The following is a 5,933-nucleotide window of genomic DNA, read 5'->3' as shown; positions in this document are numbered from 1 at the left end:
TCTTTGCAAATGAATGTATTGTATTCTAATTTTGTGTTTTATATTATATGAGGCTATTGGGAAGTACTAATGTTTAAATTGAGATGTGCAGGAAATTATCCATGTGACCATGGAAATATTATGGAGAATCGAGCCTAGGCCTATGTGCGTTAGTAAAACCAGGGGTTGTCTATTTGGAGAGACAACACCCCGCATGTATTGTATTTTACTCGTAAATGTAAAATGTTGCATGAGTGTAAATTGTATTTATTGAATTGTTTAAATCATTTAAGAGACAATTGCCATGTATGTAATTGTGATGTGGAATTATGTTGTAGTGTCACTTGACACCTATGTAGTATGTTGTGTTGGCAATTTGTCATGTCACCTTTTTGGAGAGTTTTATTCTTTGTTAATTGTTATATCTCCTACTTATCCTTGAAGGAACCAAGAAATCTAGGTTAGTGAGCCACAAGGAGGGTCAACTCAGAGTTGACCCGTAGGTTAACTTCAGGTGGACTTTTTGAGGGTCAAATCAACTCCTAGAGTCAATTTTAGAGCATTCCTATTAGGCCTCATGGGGTAGCTATGGGTGAAGGCCAAAATTGGCCATGTGTCTTTCCCTTAGCACTTGTTTAACCACCCAAAAAAGTGGTTTTCCCAAGATGGACGAATTCCATCTATAGGAGTGCCCTCCTTGGTAGGATAACCTTCTTGAAGGGAGTAATCCCTCTTCCCCATTCCATTTTCCTTCTCTAGGTACCTAGGTTAGGGAGTGTGTAAGACCTAGGGAAGACCAACCCAATGAGGGATCCCTCACTCTATCCAAGAGGTTGGAAGGAGTGAGAGAGGCCTTCTTAGGCTAAGAATGGAAGCTTAGTGAGCTAATCACCCACTCTCCATCCTTGGAGATTTTTGAAAAATTTTGGAGGAAAATCAGTCTTAGGATAGCAGATTTGGGGGCAAAGGAATTGCAGAAAAGAAGTAGAGGATTGGGCAACTCTTCATCAAGCTTTCCCTTAGATTTCCTTTGGTAGGTCAAGGTTGGTGTTATTTTTCCCCTCTTATGTAAATGTAAAATTGTTATAGAATGTTGGAATGGAAATTGCTGTAACTCTTTATTTGTGTTGTATTGTAAAATTTATGTGTTCTTGTTTATTTCTGTTTTATGTAATGTTGTGTTTTGGGAGTGTTCAAGACCATCCTTTCCTTGGGAGGAAAGATTGTTCTTGGGGGTGGAAGGAGCTTGACAGCCCTTAGGGTGAGAGGCTCTCATTTTGAGAGTGATCTCAAGGGTCTGTCCATGAGACCCTTGTTGCTTTCTTTTGTGTTATTTCACTTGAGGGTCATAAGGGGGAGCAAATATGGCATGCTTGCCTTTTTGGGGGTCATAAGGGTGCAGGGATTAAGAATGATTTTTTTGGTTATGCTTTCATGGGTGCCATGAGTTGGCTGTAAGTTCTATTTAGTAGATTTCTCCCCTAGGGTACTTGGTCCACTTCCACCCTAATAAGGAATCACATTTTGTGATGGAGTTTTCAGCTTGGGAAAGGGTGTCTCTGTTGTGATATTTTCTTCCCCTTTTGCTTGTTGTATTGCTTGGTTGTAACCCCGTCTAGGTCTTGATTCTCTTAGCTCAGGGGTGGCTTCTAGTAAGCCTAGGCTGGGAGGTGAGCATCCCATGGTCACGGTCCTAAAGTTTTATATGCAGGTTGCTGGGAAAAAAATCTAGGAGTTGCAGATTTGTTTGGTTGTAGATTTTACTCAGATACAGAAAAGCAAAAAAAGAAATGATACCATGTGTTTTTCCAAGAAAATATTAGAAGGAGTTTTAAGATGTTTTCTTTTATTTCAGTTTGAGGAAATGTGTTCTTTTATTCAAGTCTTCATCATTAAGTATGAGAGACTGATTGGATTATTACACCCATTTTAGGTATGGGCCATTGTAATTAAATATTCTGTAAGCAAAGTAAATTTTATTTAAATTCTAAAGCCTATTATGTTGTTGTATACTATATCAAAATTCTGTCTCATAAGGAATTCTGTTATCTTGTTTATTTCTGCATATAAAATAAAAGAGAAAAAAGAAAGGAATGCATTAGGTTTCAATATTTACTTGCATAGTTTAATTACTGCTATTTTATTGCTTTGAACTTTGTTTAGGCATAGCGAAAAAAAAGATCTAGTATTTACTCATTGCTGTAGAAAGCATGTTGCATAGCTATTGTAAAAAGAAAGATATATTAGTGAATGCTGTATATTAGGATAAATTACACCTAGAAAATGGGAATCTAAAATCAGAGAATGTGCTAATTTTTAACCCACTCCTGCAAGTTGTGAAACAGAAAAATATAAATATATATGAACTTGGTTATTGTTGTTAATAGACTAAGGCCTGTATGCTTAGATGTTAGAACTTCAAAGCAAAATAAGGGCTCCCAACCCTATTGTCTTAACATTTAATTATATATATATATATATATCTATAAATATATAAGTATATATATTGAAAAATATATACCTATATATATATATAAATATATATAAATTTCCATATGTGTATATCCCTGCAACAACAAAAAAAAGAAACATATTTTGTCCTTGTGTATTCCTGTTACAACAAAAAAAATATATAAAAGATTGCTTGCTGCTGTGTTAAAAATAACTCAAACAAACTTCCTAACCCTATCAGGCATATATATATATATATATACCCCTGCATCTGAATCATACTCAATGGATACCCTTAAAAAAAAAAAAAAGGGGTATATGTATGTATTCTGGTCATAGCAGTGAATACATATATATATATATATACACACATGGAAATATATTTATATATGTATATAAAAAAATACACACCTATATATATATATATATATAAATGTATACTTTAAAAAAAAAAGAGAATGAAATATTAAAACATTTAAAAAAAAAAAATGTAGGAAATCGCGGGCACCGAGCCGCGGGCCACTGTGTGTAACACAGTGGACGGCTCACGGCCGAGCCACTGTGCTACACACAGTGGGCAGCACTGAAGGGCACCGCACTGTGTGTAACACAATGGAGCGGACGCGACCGCCGCTGTGCTACGCTAGTGAGCGGCGCCCGCCACTATGTGTATACACAGTGGGCGGCGGTTATGCCGTCTGCCACTATGTGTGCACACAGTGGGTGGCGCTACCGCCACTGTGTGTACGCACAGCGGCGCCCGGGAGAACCCCACGCCAATCTCTCTGCCCTTCCCTCTTCGCCAATCCCTCCGTCGTGCCCTAATCCGCCGTACTTGCAATCACACACTAAACACATACAAAAAAAATAGTAATATAATAAACCCTAACCCATTTCGGGTTAGGGTATAAAATAATAAGAAAATAAAACAAAGTGGGAATATATAGAAATGCAACCCTAACCCAATTTTGGGTTAGGGTTAGCATTTTAAGAATAATATATATATATATATATATATATATATATATATATATATATATATATATATATATATATATATATATATATATATATATATATATATATATATATATATATATATATATATATATATATATGGGAGATTAAGATTGGAGTTTTAAAATATGATTTTAATTTATAATTAGGGTTAGCATTTTAGGAAAAAGGGAATTCCTTATTTAAAAGAATTTTAAATTAGAGTTGGGAAATTTAGATTGGAAGTTCTAGAGTTTAGTTTTAATTAATAAATAGGGTTATTTTTATAATTGAATTATCATATGTTTTTATTCTTTAGAAAATTTAAATTTTAATATAGCTAATTCCAGGGGTTTAAAAATGAAGAATTAATATAGCTGGATAAACTATACCCTAAATCAAATTAATTTATTTAATTAGTCAATAGATTTTCCTCAATTTAATTGTGGACAATAGGATATAATGTAAATGGGAAATTCAAAAGGAGGAATTTGTAAATTTATGAACCTTAAGCCCTTGAGACCGATTTTTGGACGGATTGAAAATTAAATCGTCAAAATTAAGGGTTTAGGGAAAATTAGAATTGGCTTTAGCTTATTGTCGGTTTTAGTGGGCAAATGACATTATAGTAATCTGAACCCCTATCGGTTGGATTTAATAATGAATTCACGCGTGCATCAATTACTTTATAACATTATCATTTTATGGTCGGAAATGATTTAATACATTGAGATATCCCATTTATCCCTCGTTTCTATTTACGACAACTTAGTTAAGGTAATTGAGCTAGCTAACTAATCTGTGACACTGATTAATCCCCCGCCAAATAGAGTCGCTTGTTCGAGTTGGTTAATTAACCCAACCTTAGTAAACAATTTTATTTTCACACTAGATAAGACAAAACTCTAATAAAGTTATTATAATTGTAGGATATGTTGCGAGTTCATGATGTCAAAATTTTTTTTTTGTTGTTCCGTTTTTGTGCCCAAAAGTTGGGCATGACAAGATCCTTGATTGTTTGCTGAGTAACCTCCTCATGTCTAGACTCTTCAATCCCCATCAAATTTAATCACTTTTTCTCCTTAAAATATTTCATTTTCATTTGAATCCAAAAGTTCTTGAATTCTTGTGTTTCAATAGTCTTGATCTTCAACAACTCTAGCTGATATGGCTTCCCTTTCATCCATAAAATCAATAGGTTCTTCACCTTTTATAAGTTGAGCCTTATAGCCTTGGACTTCCTCTTGAAATACTGATGGAGAGCCAGGTGATCTATCAATCTCTTCACCTTTACCAAGCTCTTTGAGTGCACTAGCAGCTTCTTCAGTACCCCCCTCTCCTTCAGAATCATCATAAGGGACTATGGTTATCATCTCATCTTGTTTTTGCCTCTTTAGAGGGGGATAAATTGATGCACTCTCTGAATTTGAATCATGGATAATCAATTTTCTATGCCTTTTGGAGGATCAAGCTTAACCTCTTGTGGTACACTGCTTGTAGCTTATCCATATAGCTTCTCAAAATATTTCAAGCACAACTCCATCCTCAATATTTGATGGGTTTGATCATGATGAAAATGTGGTTGCCCCTTCTTCTATCTACCCTCTTCCAATTTCTTTAATAAGTTCCACTTTTTTGATGAGTCACACAATTACATGCATTATCTTCCACCATGTCAATTTGATGTTTAAATAACCTTCAGGGTCATAGACCCTCTCACTTCCATCCTTTAGACAATATGCTTTCTTTAAATAACCCTAAACTTGTTCAAGGGAACAAGAACCAATAGACAATCCAGCATACCTGACTACATGGGGTGAGAAATTCCCCTTCTTCCTTGGTCCATTCACTTCCTTCTTAAAACTCATCATCTACCAAATAAATTCTAAAAAGGCAACCCTATCTGATAAAAAAACTGACAACTGGTGGGGGGTCTGCTTGCCTCCATATACCCTAATGAGAGTATGATCATTCTTGAAGATCCAATCAAAAAAATTATGAGTGTGACCCTTTTTTGGGTTGTATTCAAATGGCCTGCAAACTTCCCTTATCTTAGAAGGAATCCTTTCAACCTGAACCCCAAGTGCCCTAAATATCCACATAACAAAGGCATCATGCAATACCTTGTAATCACAGTCTCTACTGTTCATGTCCCGTAGCCTACACCATAAATGAACTGGGAGTCTTTTTCCAATAACATCTACATTAGTTAACTTCATTGCATGTCTAAACACATTTATATTTTGGAAGAGTATTAAATGACACAATAGAGAATAATTCTTAAAAGTTCTACTAGTATTCCAACAAACCAGTTGTTTGTGTAGAATTCTTTCAATCTCATTGACAATATCAAATTCTGAGTTAATGTTAGGGTTTTGGGTCCTCGTGGACATATACATTAAATCCACTAACATTCTACTTCTATGATTATCACCAAAAAATTGACACCAACCGTGATAGGTTTTCTGAAAAAAATCCATAAATTTGAGTGTAGGAAATGGAGCCTT

The sequence above is a fragment of the Cryptomeria japonica genome, chromosome 2, assembly GCF_030272615.1.
Source record: "Cryptomeria japonica chromosome 2, Sugi_1.0, whole genome shotgun sequence".
Taxonomy (NCBI): Eukaryota; Viridiplantae; Streptophyta; class Pinopsida; order Cupressales; family Cupressaceae; genus Cryptomeria; species Cryptomeria japonica.
Note: the sequence above shows the minus strand (reverse complement) of the source record.